The following is an 18,407-nucleotide window of genomic DNA, read 5'->3' as shown; positions in this document are numbered from 1 at the left end:
GGCTATCGTCAACCTTTGTTCATTGGTACACCTTTCATGTGGTATCCTTTCATGTCCTCATCTAGCACCGGAGCTTCCAGTCCCTTTTTTTTTGTGTGCGTTTTTTCTGCCTCTTTGTTATCCACTTTCCACAGTTTCTCTTCTTTGTGATATCCTCCGTCTCTGTTTTGTGTTGTTTTGATACATTTTGATACATCTTGAATCCCACCCGCCTCCCATCCACTTACTTATTGTGTGGGTTTGCTACCACATTGTGCAGCAGACATCCCAGAATCTTCTCAAAGTAAGTGAGTTTGGCATCCTTATTCAACTACAACTGCAGTAATCAGCATTGCGCTGCTTGAACAATGGAACGTGTGTGTGTGTGTGTTTTCATCTAAGTGCAATAAGGCTATAGCTCTTTTAACTCCCACTAGTCGCAGTGCAGGTCTCCAAGGATTGCAATGTCAGGAAAATGTTTGCTTGGGCAATCGGTCAATGCAAACCTCTTTGAAGAGGAACAGTAGAGTTTTCAGGAGCAATACACTCTCAAGCTTTTTCACTCACTGCTGTTACGCTCATAGTATTTAGTTCATAGTGTTTTTAAATGATATTATTTACTTTAAAGGCTTTTTATTCAAATACATCTCAGTAATCTGAGTCATACTTATAAACGTTTTGCTGTAAGTGTTAAAGAACAGTTGCTCTCCCGACTGGGTAATGATCTGGTTTCTCTTCACGGTCTGTCTCATGTCTCTTCAGGCATGCAAAGGAGAAATGTAAACTTTGCAACTAATACATATATGTGCAACATGTTTTCCTACACAGCAGGTGCAGTTCATGCAGACACTGTCAGTGTGAGAACTTTCCCAAAAATATATCATAACGTGAACCAGCCCCATTTTTGATCACTCCCCACACTACATCTGTTCCTACCAGAAAACATATTGCAACCATTCATTTAAAACTGATTATTGTTAATATACAGCAACATAATGTTCTTCTGCACAACAGCAACAAGAAAGCTGTTGAACACCTTTATTCCAGGGAAAATAAAGATATATTGCAAGCTAAATTCACTTAAAAAAATTGTCACTTATTAGTTTGATTTAACTAGATTTTGTTCTTACCTTTGGATATTTGTCTTTTAGGAAATCAATTTTAAACTAATTACCTTAACCATCAAATAACAGACCAAGAGAGATTACAGTGAAATAAGAAAAAGAAACGATGGAATGAATAAATGATGGTCAGGACATAGGTTGTGTTGAATTAATCCATTTTGAGCAAAAGTCTGAATACAGGCACATTCAATCAGCGAAGCATTAAAGGCAAAAGCTCATGAAATGCTTTGTCATACTTTATATTCAACCCGTACCTTTAGAGAGAGCCTACAAGGATAGACTAACATCTAGGTGATGTATCTGCATCACAGACAAACAGATGGGTGGCCAGAAAATCAGAAAGACAGGGAGAGTGTCGGCAGTCAGCCAGACAAAACTGGACAGCGAGGCTTTGTGTTTGCATTTCAGACTCCATCTTTGATGTTTGGAGGGAAAGAGCTTTCAGAAAGATTTGACTCTGCTTGCTAATGGCTGAGCTGAGCTTTGCTGCTCTCAGTTGGCCCCGAGCCACAGGGTAAAAACATACTCCCTGCACACACTCCAAATCTTATTTCACATCGCCCGCCTTTCTATTGTGGCTCACTGGCTGTTGGACACCCATGGCGTAGTGTGTGAGACAAATATAAAGTGAGTGTGAGTAAGGTGAAAAAAATATCTTCCTGTGAAGGAAGGTTGTTATTGCCTTGAATTGAGGTGATTTTCCTCTCGTGGAATCAGCTGGAGAGCGGAGAAAACACAAATACATACACACACACACACACACACACACACACACACACACACTTCGGTCACCATGATGGTTAGTGAGGTGTTACTTTTGCCTACTGTGACCATGTTCGTTTAGACAGTTTTGAAGCTTGCTGAAGTGTGTGTGTGTGTGTGTGTGTGTGTGTGTGTGTGTGTGTGTGTGTGTGTGTGTGTGTGTGTGTGTGTGTGTGTGTGTGTGTGTGTGTGTGTGTGTGTGTGTGTGTGGGATGGCAGTATGTTCACAGGCTCTGTGCCTTTACTTGTGGGATCCGTGTGTGGGGGACTTAAACTGGAGCAAGAGTTTGATGTTTGGTGCACTGGAACAATGATTTGTACTCGTTTGAGTGTGTGTATTGATCGTACTAAAGCAGACATTACTGTATATATAGATATTGCTGGATTGCTTATGTACTGACCACATAGGAGCAAGGTACAGTTGCTAAGACCGGCATGCGGCCATACCGTAGTCAGCCTCAGTTCACTGCCGTCAAATAGGGTTTTGCCTTTGCTCTTTGCTGTGTATCTGAAGTGTGTGTGTGTGTGTGTGTGTGTGTGTGGAGGGGGGGGGGGAGATCAATAATTCTGTTCACTGCGCAGTAGCTGTGAGAGGCCTTCAGTCACACACACACACACACACACACACACACACACACACACACACACACACACACAATGGTGCTCTCCCCCGCTTGCCTGCAGCAGAGCACCTGGAGCACCTCTCCATATTGCACCCCACACACTTCTTCTCCCTCTCTCTGCTGCTGTGGCTCTTCAGGCGCTCACACTCTACACACACCAAGCCACATAGATGAACGCAAATACTTCCCTCATTGTTTTTGTTAACCCCACCTCAATCTGTTGATCCTGATGAGAGGTTTATTGGATTTCACGACCATCCTCTTACAGCAGTTAATTTGCCAATCGACCCCACATCTTCTTTATTCCATATTTCCATTCCTCTGTATTACTCTACCTTCCCTGATGACTCGTTTACATAATTTTCCTGTTTTCTACCTGTGTATTTATTAAGACATTTTCTCTCAATTTAAATAGACGCTCTGCTCCGCTTTGCCTTTGCACTGACATGCTGGAGAGATACAAGAGCAGCTGCTCCTCCCCTCCTGTCAAGACTGATAGCAGATAAAATGCGTGTGCCAATAGAGTTCCCATCACCTTGATAGATCTATTATAATGAACTACTGCACTAATATTTATATATAGATTCAAACATACATATACACTTGTACACCTTCTCGATGTTAAATGTAACGCTCTTGAGGAATCTTTGCGTTTTAATTTAAAGGGCTCAGGGGTCCTTTCACCTGGTCAAGCTTTTAAATGGATATAAAAAACAGTTGCATTGGGTCTTACTTAAGTGGTGAGGAGTGCCTCTGATCAATACTTTCTCATGCCGATCGAGATGAGAACATGTCCTGTCACTCTCCACGACACCTCGATTAGCGCAGTCGACTGCATTCAAGGAAACCTGACCTGTCAACATGTACTCTACTGGAAACAGAGAAAGATAGAGAGCAGCTCTGCATCACTGTATTCTAAGTGTGAAGTGCTGACTTGTTTGAAGGTGCAATATTAAGTATTGAGTTGTACGTGATGTCCCTTTTGGCTTGCAGAATATTTCAGTTTTATCACGCGATATAAACAAATGAAAGAGCGATAATCTTCTGCAATTATGTGGACTTCTTCCACTGATGCACTTTTTCTGCACTGCTTGTTTCAGACTTCGAAATTGTAGTGATAATTGCAAAGTGCGCACATTGTACAGGGAAATTTTTAAGCTGCATTTACAAAGTGGAAAGTCAGGGTAATTACTTGCCGTGCACAGCATTTTCAGAGAGGAAATGTGCTGGCATGTGTGTATGAGTTGCTTAGCTGCAGAGCATTGACTGATGCACGGCTCTGGGCACCTTTTTGTTTCTCGCTCCATCCAAACATTGTTACAAATACATGAGCGTCTCTAGATTTTCTCTCTACTTCTTTTCTATTTCGTTGTCCTTCCACGTTTGTGTGTTTTGCACCTTTCTTGTCGTCTCCCTTCGATCGGACCTCTCCTTTCTTCGTCTTGTTTTCCTCTCCTCTTTCCACTAAAGAGATTGATGGCAGTAACCATCCTCCTCTCCACATTATCTCATCCTCTCCCCTTCTCCTCTGATTGGCTCCCGCGGTGTTCAAGCAGAGTGACCGGCCTCTGTGGCCCATGATCCTATGCGGCCCTGACAGCTTGTTATCTCCATGGTGACGGATGGGTGAGGCGGTGCCGTGCCTTGCTCCTAACTACTGCTGAGGATGGAGCGCACACCTGGGACACGTCACCTACTCTCTCACCTCTCTTTCTGCGGTTCTCTTATTATTATTATTTCTCTCTTTCGCTCAGCTTTTGCTTTCTGTCCTTCTGTTTCCTGAGGCTCTAGTTGGAAAAGTTGCTGCGGGACTACGCGGTCGATCTTTGTCATTTTCCTTTTGCAATGACACTTGCTGTGAAGTGTGTCACTTGATGTTGAGGGTTGTTCCACTTTTTTTGATGGATGTTTTATTAAAGAACATCAAAAGCCTTTCTCTCGTCTCATGCTTGTTCTTCTGTCTGTTTCTTTTTGTCATTTCTTTGTTTTTGCTTTTTATTTTTTGTTCTCGCACGCAAATGCTATCACTCCTTTCAACCAGTTACTCCTTCCTTAAGATGTTGTCGCGTCCCAAACCTCCATGTATGCCTTCATCCTGTGCAGTAATGTGAGTGTTCCACTTATTTTAATGAGCCTCTGCTTCAAATATGAGCTGTTGTCCTGTTACCCCGGGGGAAGTCTCCTTTTAAAACGAGGTGTAAACATTAATGAGCCAAACATCTGTTTAGGATTAATACAACTTATTGAAATACTAATGCTTATGCTTCCAAAACAAATTCCATAGCTAAAGTGACTACCAATACTGATTTTAATGATCCCCACTGTCTCCTCACTCTTTCTCACTTCTTCCTCTCTGCATGCGTCGGTCCCTCCTCTCCTCCCTCAGGTCTAGTCCAAACTCCATTAGCCTGTACTGTCTGAGAGAGGAAGAGGAGATGAGAGGGGAACAGTGGAGATGAAGGGCTTAAAGTGACTCTAATGATTACTGTAGTATCAAGCCTCAGTGCATACACTCTGTGTGACCTCCTCCATCGTAGTTCTGCTGCACTGAACATGTGCTTTTCACACTATGGCAGCGTAAAGTTCACAGTAAATGTTAAAAGATGGAGAGGAATACTAAACCAGGAAGAGCGTTGATACATTATGATGCTTACTCATCTCATCTTGTTTATCTATTTCCCTGTTTGCTAAAAGACGCCAGAATTTCTCAGAATGAATGCAATAATTTACCAAGAATTCTTTGAATGAAATCCATGTACTTGTTAAGTCTTTTGAGGGTAGATTGGACAGCGAGAGTGAAATTGGCCTCGCCAGCCTTCTCTTGAGGGATGTTTGCATAACTGATGAGATGTCTCAGGGATTTACCACAAACCACTTCACTGTGACTTCTTCACTGACTGCAGTGGGTTTGTGAACAGTCTCTCAACCAATTACGTAGCCCATCATGGAAATAGTAAATAAAAAAGCAACCTGTCAGTGGCTTGGATACGCTTATTGATTTTTTTAGATTGCTCGGTATAGTGTGACAAGTAGGAAACGTGTTGGCGGTCTAAGTAGCCGATAAGCTGTCTTGCAGGTGCCTCATTTTCTCGTTTCGAATTTTCTCGCTAGCTTACCTCGAGTCCTGTGTGCGTGCATCAATCCATGTGTACAGACGTGCTTCGGTGTGTGTGCTTGCACATTATCGTGATCAACCACCGTTGGATTACGGATTATGTAGACACTGTTTTTGAATCACAGCTATAATTGGGTTACGTGTGAGTTCAATGTCACATTCTCAGGAGGAAATTGCATTTATATGGCTGACATTATCCACCGTCTTCTTTGCCACTGTGTTATGCTATATATATATATATATATATATATATATATATATATATATATATATATATATATATATGCTGTACTCTCTATTGTAGCAATATTTTAGACATCAGCGCCTATTCGTCTGAACTTGGTAGCAGCCGGGTAGATTGCTTTTGGATATAACACACAGATAAATGTCAGAGGTGTACAAACAGAAAAACAAATGCTCACGGACACTCACTCAAACCTGTTTTTCTCCCTCTCTGTTTTTGTTTTACCAACACATTGTTGCTGCCTTATTTTTATAATTTAAAAGAGTTATGGCTTCCTTTTTATGTCAGCTCAACTCAGAAGTATTGCTTTACACAAACTGGGACTCTTGAGAGAATTTATTCATTTAATGGCTCCATCACCACTAACTGCAGGGTACATTTTATCCAAGTGAGTGCTTTGTAGTTTGCTATTTCTCATCTATTATCCACAAAGGGCTATATCAATTGTATGAGTCATTCTGCACTGTCTGTTCTTTGCTTCCGACCTTCAAAAAACTCTAATGAACAGATTTGAAATTTTTACGAATACAGTTTTCTTCAAAGATACGGATACATGATTGAGGAAAGTTACAGTGAGCACATGAATGACCGTGAAATGAAGCGATGATGAACGACTAGCTGCTGAAGAGAGGTCAAGAGAGGAGCAGACCTCGTAGTGATTTAAAAGTGGTCTGTATGTGTGTGCCACACAAATTGTGCTTTTTGTCTCAAAGCTGGAATGTTGATCAGACATCGGCCCGTGTGCAGAGGCAGCAGCAGCTAACTTATTAATCTGTATATTTGTGGCTTCGTGACACAGAAACCGAGACAGAGCTGGAAATCAGCTGTCTCACACCAACAACTATATACAAAATAAGTAATCTGTGCCAAAATCATTTAGTAAAGAGCATATACGAAGATCCTTCTCTTCTTAATGTCACCTCTCGGATCACTGGGTGTGTCGGGACCTTTAGTACTCATACTTTTATAGGTGTTATACAGCAATATTCAGAGTCAGAAATGCGTGTTTGCGTGCGCACATGTTTGTATAGTTCGTACAGACATCATGAATTAACAGCAATAAACATTCTGAAAAGTTATCCAAAATGTTTCTGGTTCAAATAATGCTTGATCTTTCTACTTAATACGCAATATGGAAATGAAATGGTGACAGCCTCGAGTTAAAGATAGTTCAGTAGAATATGTAATAAGTGCTCTGACTTGTATCTTTGTTCTTTTACATCTTCAGAGCAGAGGGCCAACTCTGTGGCATCGTCCTCAAGGAGGATTTAAACAAAAGCCTACATTTTTGTAGTTTGAATGTAAATTATTCGGTTATTACCGGAGGCAGCTGTAAAGAAAGCTACAGATAAGCAAAGCAATAATTATTCTACTCCAAATATTCTTGTCTCGTTACACTAGGAAGCTAAACTGCCAGCAGACAGAATTAATAGATCCAATGTGACAGCTCACAGTCGGTCCTCACTCTGTGGAATACATTTTGTCCTTTCAGAATACATTCTGCTATGTTTTGCCGATGGCTAACTCTGCAAAAAACAATAAAAAGCAAATTCTAGTTGCATGCTTTAACATGTCGGACCATTGAAAGTACTAAATATGTACATATATCTTTAATTGCAAATAGGGGGAGATTAACTCTAATCTGAGATATTCAGGATTTAGGGAGGGGAGGAAAAGCCTGGAACCAAATAAATCATAACACTTGAATAAGTTATGGTACTTTTGAAAGTGCACAGGCAGCTTTTTCAGTCTACTTGAAGCCCTCCGTGAACCTGGCTCTGCCGTTGACTGTGGAGGGAAAAGAGCAAGTTTGAGTGAAAGAACATAACGTTTTGTAAAGAAGAACAAACGGCGATGACGAACCTCGGCAACGCTTCCAGTCCAATTTTGTAGGCAAGTGTGAGTCACCAGGGGATGTTTATTAGTATTCTGCTTTTTGATAGATCTTCCGTATGTTTCAGCATGAACCGTTTGCCCACTTGCTGCGCGTGCTTTGAGGTCTCCCCTTTGGTAATGATTACGTATGAGCACATTACAAGACTCATTACAATATCAAGGAGACCTGCAGATCACATGCCCTTTTAGTGCCTTTGAGTAGAGGCTTTGTCTTTGTTTCCTGACTATGAGAGGCACAAGCATCACGTTACCGATTCATGGGTCACAATTATGCCAAGCGCAGATGCCCCCACCCCCTATCCCCTGCAAATGCGAACATCACCAGAAATACATGACAAACTGCCCACAAGACCTCAATGGTTGTGGTTTTAGATTCATTGAAGGTTTCTGATAAAGAGAAAGTAGGAGGCTCATGGAAAAACCGGTGCTCACCTGAGAGATCAAAGCGAGTTTCACAAGTCTGCTTCTTCAAGGCACTCTGATATTATAATCTGGCATCCTTTTAAGACTAATAGTTGGAGAGAGGTCTAAGATGAACATGCAAGTCAGGGAGTTTTTTTCTTCTTCTCTTGGGAAGCCCCATTGTGTCAGTCTAATATGACATGATAAAGAAGCTTATTTTGAATCCCTCGGCATTCAACGTTTTCCCTTTTTGATTTGAAGCTCTGTTCAGTTCATTTGATTAGGACTCAAGGAAAGCGGGACCCATTGAGATGTTGAATGAAGTTTTCCGCTGCGTGTCTGCAGCACTTCACATGGGCACCGACTTGACTCGACATCACACAATATCAGAGTTGGCCTATGAGCTATGAGGATGCATAATTCACTAATAAGATATGTGACACACTGAAAACGAAGGATAAGAGTACTAGATGAGCAGAGAAAGATAAAAGAAGAAAGAAAAACTGGAATGAGAGACAGATGGTGGATGAGAAATGGTAATTAGTGTGCAGATAGAGAGGGATGGAAAGTCGGTGAGCGGCACAAAAGCAAAACACTGAGTGAAGGACACGCTTGTAACTTCTCTGTGAAAGACGTATACAAGAGAAAGAGAAAAGATGGAGACGAAAAAGACGGATGATAGCCCTCGGATAGGCGGGCAGAGGGAGAAGTGGAAGAAGGGAGAGATTGCTAGTTAGTGCTTTTCTAAAAAAGCAGAGTGTGAGAGGGAGACAGAGTGAAGGAGGAAGAGAAAGGAAGATAGTTAGCACAGTGGCAGAGTGAACTTTTGCCCAGTGCCTGTCAGCACAAAGGACGGCAGAGGATGGGTGTTGTGTGTGTGTCGTGTGTATGTGTATGTGTGTGTGTCATGTGTGTGCGCCTGTGTGTCGTGTGTGTGTGTCGTGTGTGTATTCTTGCCTCTTGACAGTGAGGAGGAACATGAAGTCTCTAATTGCTCTGGTGACTGCAACTTCAGACCTCTTTCACAGTGAAAGGCGGAGCGACAGAGAGAGGGATGATGGGAGGGGTACCACTGAGATCGGAAACTTACTTAATATTGGTTTCGCAGCGGGCACTGAAACAGGTAAAAAAAACAGTTTAATATCTAACTATTAGGCAAGGAATGTGTGTGTGCATCCTTCACACATCTAGAGAACTGTTCATCGGATCTACGTCCCCCTTGGTGGGTGTGTTGATGCTGTTGCTTTTTTTTTACATTTAATAAAGATCAATTTTGAATAAATAAGCAATAGAGCTCTGGGCAGTGGGGGAGGGGATTCAGCGTGGTGCGGACTACGCTGAGGAGGGCTTTAAAGGCCGCAGCTCATGGACTGCTGTTAACGTTTTCTTTACTGATGCTGGATATACCAACATAGCCACAGAACTCTTCTTCACATTCCTGGAGTCAACGAGACATTATTATCCCACTGCTGTTCTTGGTAAAACTTGCCCTGCTAGGATTGGCCAGTTGTCCACGCTCGCCGAGGCACTGGTGACACGTCTTGTTCAGACCAATCGGCTATCCCGACCGTAAGTACTCAAGGTCAAGAAATGCAACGGTATTCATAATCTTCTTGAATTAGCACTCCCGGGGTCCAAGCAATTGGCAGGTCCCAAACGGGCAGTGCTTTAGTTAACTTAATAGGTGCTGATATTTCAGTGCAGATAAAAGCTTGTCTCCACCGCCTCAAAGGCAGCAATAGAATCAGTGATTACAGGTTTGGCTGTTAATATTTTTGGAAATGCAAGGTCTATACATAATAAATATGTAAATATCTGTCTGCCCTGAACAAAATAACAACTCTGATTACTAATTATAACAAATATAACAAATGTTAATGTTAAAAATCTTTCCTCTACTTGTTCGTTTTCATCTACAAACCCACCTTGACATGGTGGAAGGATGATTTATCCATAACGCATACCTTCATCACTGACCTTGGCCATTTCCTGACCATTTTCTGACTTTTCTGACTGTCCAGTGACCCTTCCTCTCTCCTGGGAGTAATCCCTTATCGCTCCGTCGGCTCTGGAAGGAGAGAGGGATAGAAAGAAGATGGTAAAAAAGCGAAAAGGGGGAGAAGAATTGAAACAAAGAGAGCAGAGCTTAAGACACAGGGAGTGTCAAAGACAGAAAGAAAAGCCATGAAGAGAGAGAATAAAAGGTTAGTTAGTGACCGCTAGGGACCAGCTGAAATGGCCCAGCTCTGTCACTGTCCCACACACACACACACACACACACACACACACACACAACTCTCTCGTTCTTCTTACCCTCATGTATACACATAATCCAAGCTGTCAGATATATGTTACACACATATGGATCATACTCAGCCTAAATCCTTCTCCAGTGTTTTTCCGCTGGCTGTGGGGTGTGTTTGTGTGTGTGTGTGTGTGTGTGTGTGTGTGTGTGTGTGTGTGTGTGTGTGTGTGGGTGGCATCTGTCAGGGCGGATGCTAAAACCCTTCCTCTGGCCAATGATAAAAGCTTAACGTGTGTGTGTGTGTGTGTGTGTGTGTTACCACCCAGATGTTTGGACATTAGTTGACGGCTGGAATCTGCAGCTCAAATGAGCCTTGGGGCTTAGGTCATTAAAGACCAGCTTTATACTTACTAACACACACACACACACACACACACACACACACACACACACACACACACACACACACACACACACTCCCCAAGTAGCTGAGTTGGTGAATTTCTTTAAAAACTCTGTAGATTGTCATGGAACTGAATCAGTGACGGAGTTACTGACATAACAGCAACAAGCTCAGAAAGGGACTCAGGAGAGGGAAAAAAGGATGAGAGGAGGTTTGGAGGAGTAATAAAGGAGGAGATGTGGTAACACAATAGCAAAGGGATGCCTCGAGGAGAGAGGAAAAGAGAAAATACATTTGTACATGCACATGCTTTTCATTGGGTTGCTGGAGTCAGAAAAGTGAAACAAATCCTGTGAGGAAGCCAGCAGGGGATTGTGTCTCGGTCTATACACCAGAGACCCCGACTGCCAGGGAATCTCTTTAAGGAAACAAGGACACTGCTGGAGATGGCGGGAATCTCTACACGTGATAATCCTCCTTGTTAATGTGTGAGAGTGGACACATGGCATTTTACACCCTCGCCAGGCTACACAGGAGTTGGCAGCGGCCATGACACAAATGAAAAGCTGTGAACTACTGAACTTGGGAAGAGAAAGAGAAAATCAAAGGTCATAACGATTGACTGAATGTATTGGTCCATGCAACTGTTGGACTTGGCCTCTAAATTAACTCTATATTATGGAACATTAGCCTTTCCTCACCCAAAGGTTGCTTCAGTGGGCTCAATCCTGCCCTGTCTTTTGTTTGGGCAAAACAGCTGACATGTCACCTCTTCATGTTATTGCAACCGACTACTGTAGTGAAGACCACCTCCTATGAAGGTCAGCTGTGTGTGGTTGAGTGTGTGTGTGCTGTACACATGGTTTGCACAAACCAACTTAAATCCTTCCAAAAATACTCTTTAGGCAATCACAGACTTACTGTACACACATTTTCTTTGTCCTTCAACTAAGACCACATCCATTACTGTGTTATATAAACCAACACTTCTCAAACAACCTGCTGTCTTCAAGTAATAACCAGTGTGCTATTTCTCTCACAAATGAGATTTGACAGCACAGATCTGTACAATTTAGTCTCCTGAGAGTGAGAGAGAGAGAGAGAGGGTGAGATTGTGTCCTTTTGGCCATTTTCCCAGTCAAACGAGTGTGAGAGGAGTGCAAAGGCAGCCAGGGCCCTCAGAGAGCCAAGCACTGTTTAAACGATGTTATCACAATACATTTGTTTCCACTCCATCTGTTTCACTTACACATTCTCCGACGCCCACTCTTCATCCCTCACCCTCTTTTGTTATTTCTCTCTCTTCGTATGTCGCAATTAACATAAACTGTTTAAAGGTATAATTAGGACAATCATTTTCCTTAAATTTAAAAAAAAAAAAACAGTAGTCTGATACAGAAATAATCTTCTGAATCATCACTTGTGACCCACTACAAGTGTGTGGCGGTGTCTGTTTCTGCGGAGACGATACACTCTGCCTGTATTTTCTCTTTTTCATCTTATTTTGCTGTTTCTGGACGTTTCTGGGCATCAGCAAAGAGCCTTCGGGCCCCACATGGGGGTGTAACCGCCAGCCACTTACAGCGTGGTGTGCAGCTCGCTTATGGTCATCAAATACCGCTGCTTTGTCACGCACTCGGTGTCTGATACTGAGGAATATGTCCCCCTTTATATGTCAAATACAAAGAGGCTGTTTTTGAAGTAGAGTTTTCATGTGCTGCAGTTTTTCCCCTGCTCTGCTCTCTTTCCTCCGAGTGCAGAGCGGCTGCTGCGTGGCACGCACGCCGAGCCGAGCCAACAGGACGGCGCCTGCCCATTCGGTGCATTCATTCAGAATCTGGCATTGTAGCACCTCCCCGTAGGGTGTGTTTATTTGTGCTTTGAAACATAACTGTGAAACAATCAACAATCACAAAATAACGTTTTATTTTTCTGACTCTCGGAATTTGTTCCAACCAACGCTGCTACCTCTCATCATGTGCGACCGTGGCTCAGAGGATCGGCAGTTCGATTCCCCGGCTCCGCTGGCCCATGTCGACGTGTCCTTGGGCAAGATGCCTAACTCCAAGTTGTTCCCGCAGGCTGTTCCTGCGATGAATGCGCAGGACGGGCAGGTGGCAGCTTCCCTGGTGGCCCCTCCCATTAGAGTATGAGTGGGTGTGAATGTGTGAATGATGACATGTGGTGTTAAAGTGCTTTAAATGGTTAAGCGTGATACAAGTACAGTCCATTTACTTTTCACGCTGTAGCTCGGTCAGCCTTTGCTGCTCTCTCTCTCTCTCTCTCACTCTCTCTCTCTCTCTCGTCTTGTTGAGCCATGGAAGTTGACCTAAGCCAGTGGTTCTCAAACTGTGGGGCGCGACCCTCTAGTGGGATGCGGAGGTATTACAGGTGGGGTGCGTGGAAATGTTTGCGCTACGCCGTTAACAGGTTACGCTTGCGCAACTCGCCGATTCTTGGTGTTTTGTTAAAAGCCTCCGTGAGATCTCTGTGAGGTCGTCTTTTCTGCTGTTGCATCTCTCAAAACAGAATACAGATCTCAGCTCAACATTGAGCATGAATTGAGAGCGGCCGTATCAAATCTACAAGCCCGTTTTAAAAAAATTTGTAGAGGAAAGCAGCTCACTGCAGCCACTAATACTGATACAACGTGATGACTCACACATTTTGTTTTGTTTTGCATAGGTTGAACGTTATTGTTATTATCTTGAAAATTTATTCAGTGCAAAACAGGTTATTTGCAGCCACAATAGGTACTTTTCTGCCAAATATTAGTTATTTTGACCATGTGTGTATTTTTGCAGTCATGGCAGGAACATGAGTGATACTGTGACTCTTCATCTTATTCCCCCCCCCCCCCATACCCCACACACACACACACACACACACGCACACACACACACACACACACACACACACACACACACACACACACACACACACACACACACACCTCAATCCTATCTAACACCTTGCATGTAATTTAACGCTTCAATAGGTTATTGATCAGAACATGCCTAGAGTACTTTGGGACCTTGTATGGTCCCAAGGCCAGTAAACGTGTGTGAGTGCCTGTTATATTGATTCATAGATGAGACACCTAATTTACAGATTCTGCTGATTTGTGTTGATCTGGGCATGTTTATGGGTTGCCTATTTAATAGCTGTGTGAGGATCAGGAGCTAACCTCCGGGTCTGAAAAGTGAAGCCAATATAGAATTGCTTTAAACTTACATTCTTTCTAATGACCATTAGGGAGCAACTTCACTGGTTTCAAAAATAAGTCTGATTGCATAGAAGTCTATAAGACAATTGGTGCATCCCAAGTCTCTTAATTGTCGTTTCCTCGCTCCTCGCTCCTCGCTCCTTGTTCCTCGCTCCTCGCTTGAACCGGAAGTTGTTCTGCGTCGCCATATTGCTTCGAGCTTCCAGGAAGTGTTTTAACACTCGACACGCCCCCTCATTGTTCATCAGTTATTTGATTGGACGCTGCTGCTGATCAGACTGAGTAAAGACGGATCACAGATTGAACTCAAGTTATATATTTAATCTGTTTTCTGATTCAGCAGCTGGTTAAAAATAAAATAATAAATAGTAAATAATTAATAAATAAGATGCATTCCGCCGGTAGAAATCGATCCTGCGCCTAAGCAGGACACCAAACATAAATATGACAAACAAATACAAATACTCAATTCAGTTTGTTTAACAGGTAACAGACGACAGAGAAAACATCTCCACTCTGACAGTGATGATAAATGTGTATTTATTAATTTAAGTAGTAGTTCCACACCATTAAATCAACTGAAAACATACGATCATTTGTATCAATCCGGGACCAGAAAACAACTTTGTTACACTGATCATGTTTATAGACACGAACTCCGTCATTAGTCTCCGTTAAAGCCGACTGACAGCTGATCCTGCTGTGATCAGATGTGATCACCAGTCTTTTTCAATACAGCATGATGCTCATTAAGTCAATTATGGAAAGCTAATTGTAACATTTTGGTCACAGAAAAATCTCTTCTGGTTGATAAATATAAGAAGATTTAAGCTGCACATTTAAGCTGCACAAGCAGTGGCGAGCAATATACGTTTTTTACCCAAAGGTTTGACTCTCAGGCAACAGGCGAGCTGCTCGACCCTCTCGGGAGGGATTGTTGGTGCCTGCGTGCAGCTTGTGAGGAAGACGGTAGACGCTAATCAGGGGAGAAGAAAGTCCTCAACTTCTATGAACTAAACTCATCTAGAACTGCGCCTCACAGTAATGCGGGAAAAACAATGTTTTTTGTAGTAAAAATAAATATTTAAAAAATAGATTTAGTCAGCTGTAAGGCTGGCTTCAATTGAATCTCAATTTGAACCAGATGTAATCTGACTGATCACAGAGCATTCTGGTTGATTGCAATGCAATGTATGTGCATTTACCCCTCATTAACCTTTTGTTAATAGTGTCAATGAGGTCAGAGAATCATAAACATTACGGTAATTCTTTGTGGCACAGCAATGTCCTTCTAATTTTAACATAGTAGTATATAAATTGCATCTAAAAGAACCTAAACAAAAAGGATTGAGGACATTATTTCTTTCTCTCATGGAGACATTAATTAGAGGACAGAGTTGCTGCTGATGTGTGAGTATCTCCTAGAAATGTGCTGAATTTGCCTCCTTGCCACATGTGATTAATGGGGATCCCATCTTTCACTCTCTTCCTCCCTCCCTTCATCGCATGCCCAGTTTTGTCACTCTTCTTCTCTTTCATCCTCTCCTCCTCTGCTTCTTTGAGTTACTTCAGCCATCTGTAAGGCAAAGTCAGGCAGATGGTGAAACAGACAAAGGGACAAAGTTGAAATGTCAGCGTGACGACATCACTTATGGAGTTGTCATCGAGTCAGAAGCCTTGGTAAATTGAAGCAACAGTGAACGTTGAATGGATGTGTAGTTTCCTACGTTTCCCTTGGTTCCAATCATGGACTGGGTTAGAAAGATGCTGCGTTTTATTGAAACTACAATTTAAGGATATACTTTGCACAAATCCATTTCAAGAATAGTATGTATGACTAATGTTAAATGTTTCAATAACACACTCCTTTCATTTGGTTGTAATTGCTTTCGAATAACCCAACAGTGTATAATATGTGGTGAACTTAACTGTTGCATTAAATTAAATTACAAGTAGAGTTTTGGATGATACATTTAAAGCTACATACATTCCGTAACCAAATGAGGAAAGATCAGAAGTCTTTTTTTTACCAACGTGCTTCCACTAATGCATCTGCACCTCCTCACTCGTTCTATATGTAATTCATGTAATTGTGTGTGCAATCTAACGCAAGTAAGCGGTTTAGTTTTTATTCCTTGGAGTCTGTGCATGTCTGCTCCTTTGTCCTCGTGTCCAAGCATATTGTGCTCGCCCATACCTGAGCTTGCCAGCCTGCAGAGATGCGATTCCACAGGGTGCAGTTACTGTCAGAGCCGGTTAATATCAAATGGCACCAGTTGAGCTGCAGTGACTGACCTTGGTTATGCTTGAGCTAACCAGTGAGCTATTGCAGCCTGCGTTACAATGCCACATCTAATCTGCGACTTCTAGGCGTTGCTTTATGTTTTTTATTTCATTTCATAACTGGTTTGTAAGTCATGTGAAATCGGAAGAGGGAGTGTGCACGTCAAAAAAACTTTAAAATGACAAACATGTGATATTCGAGCCTCTATATTTACTCTAGATATGCATGTATATGTGATATTTCGGTGATTTTGCATCCTTAAACCAAGTTCTAAACAGGACTCTCCAGCTGTGCCCCTGCACCAGACCTTTACCTAATGAAAAACATGGTCTTGAATGACTGCTTTGCAAAACTTTGCATTGTGGTCGAGACATTTGAAGGTACTGAGGCGCATACACACAGCTTGTCTTTTTACTGTCCTCTTACAAACTCTGACATCGCCTCAAGAGAGCATTTAGCCCCAGCACAGCCAGAGAGGGAGGAAGATGCCGGAGAGAAGAAGAGACACAAAAAGATGTATCAAGCAATACAGCAAGACCAAAATTGCTCCTATTTTTAAACAAATGGAATTATGAGAAAAAGAGAAAGTTCTTTTGTGCCATCGTCCTCAATTTTGTGTCACGTGTTCTGAGTTTCAATGTGTTTTTTTTCGCAACTGCTGCCATTATTGGAATTGGAATATGAGATTATAGAGGAACCCTGTTATTTTCATTGAAGTGGTTTGCAAAGGGTGCACACACACATTGTTTCACAGCGTTTCTGTCACAGCTTGCAATTCCTCAATTTCTTCGCGTCGTTCGCAAATCCGACAGATCAATAATGACATCAGTGGAATAATTATTGCAGAAGTATTATTTTGTCATTCTTAGACGGCAGCATAGCTGTGAAACGTGCCTCCATTAATACAGATGAATATTAATGCAGGCCTTAATGCAACAAATGCACGGAGCAGTTTTCTGAGGCATTTTTCAGTATTGCTGTGCTTCAAAATTTGACAGCTGGATACTCACACTTGGGAGCCTCTCGGCACAGACGCACTCTTGTACCAATAACTACTGAACAGCACCACTGGAGCCGTTGAGGTTTACGTACAAGGTGCCCTTGCACATGGCTAACAGGAGAGCATCTTGCCTTTCCTGCTTTATGTTCCCGAGCTGCTCCAAGGAGCTCGCTCACAAACTGCTGATGTAAGACTGACGGCACTGTCATCGTCCCATTACGTAGTATTGATGTTTGGTAGGTGAACCGATGGGCGAGTGTGCTGCGCTCTTTTGTTTTAGCATTTTGTTTTAGTTAGCATTCTGGCGGAGAGACTTGGCAGCTATGCTCATAGTGTGCCCTTCACAAGTAGGCTGATAATTAGACACGTTAAAATGAGTGAATGGCCATTTGACTCCATAGAATGATGGTAATGAAAATGAGGACGAGTGGCGGCGCTGTGGAGAAACTTGGAAGCATAACAAATGATAGCTATGCGAGTTGGGACTGACATACTGTACCCAATGGCATTGCTACAGTGAGATAGGCAAATTAATAATGCAAAGCCAAACATCCGTTTGACATGTTTTTTGGTTCTTCTGGAAATTGTTATGTGGCCCCAAAGAGAAAACGAGGACCAGATCGGAACTAGATATCTGCAGTACAGTATCTATCCATGGTTTTTACAGGGTCACTCTGTAGCAGCCTCCAGTTGAGATTAGCAGCTTAGCTTAGTTTGCCTTCAGAGCACCTTCTGGCCTAACCAAGCATGAGTAAGTACATGCAGAGGGGATATGGGGACAAACTGCTTCTTACTGCCACTGTGTCTGTGTCTGTGTGTATGTGTGTGTGAGTGCATGTGCGAGTGTGTGAGACACGGAAAAAATAAAGATGCTGCTGGAGACAGGTGTGTGTTTGGATGTGTAATTGTGTGCATTTTTGTCGAGTAGTTAAAGGAGGTTTGACTGTGTGAGCATGTGTGTGCGTGTCAGGTAGTAATTAATAAAGACAGGAACATTGGCTATCCTGCTGTGCTGACATGCCGACAAGGGACTTGCCACCAGTCCACACACGCACACACACACACACACACACACACACACACACACACACACACACACACTGG

At 42.5% G+C, this 18,407-nt stretch overlaps 1 protein-coding gene across 1 annotated transcript in view; it reads left to right on the top strand.

Moving 5' to 3' along the window:
• The window catches only part of cacna1ia (calcium voltage-gated channel subunit alpha1 Ia), a gene marked incomplete at both ends in the record, with an annotated part of 99,528 nt that overhangs the window by 431 nt on the left and 80,690 nt on the right, over positions 1-18,407 (top strand). The gene's annotated exons all lie outside the window — the stretch shown is intronic.

The sequence above is a fragment of the Taurulus bubalis genome (genome assembly GCF_910589615.1).
Source record: "Taurulus bubalis genome assembly, chromosome: 17".
Classification (NCBI taxonomy): Eukaryota; Metazoa; Chordata; class Actinopteri; order Perciformes; family Cottidae; genus Taurulus; species Taurulus bubalis.
The sequence above is the reverse complement of the archived record's forward strand: the minus strand, read 5'-3'. Positions and strand labels throughout refer to the sequence as shown.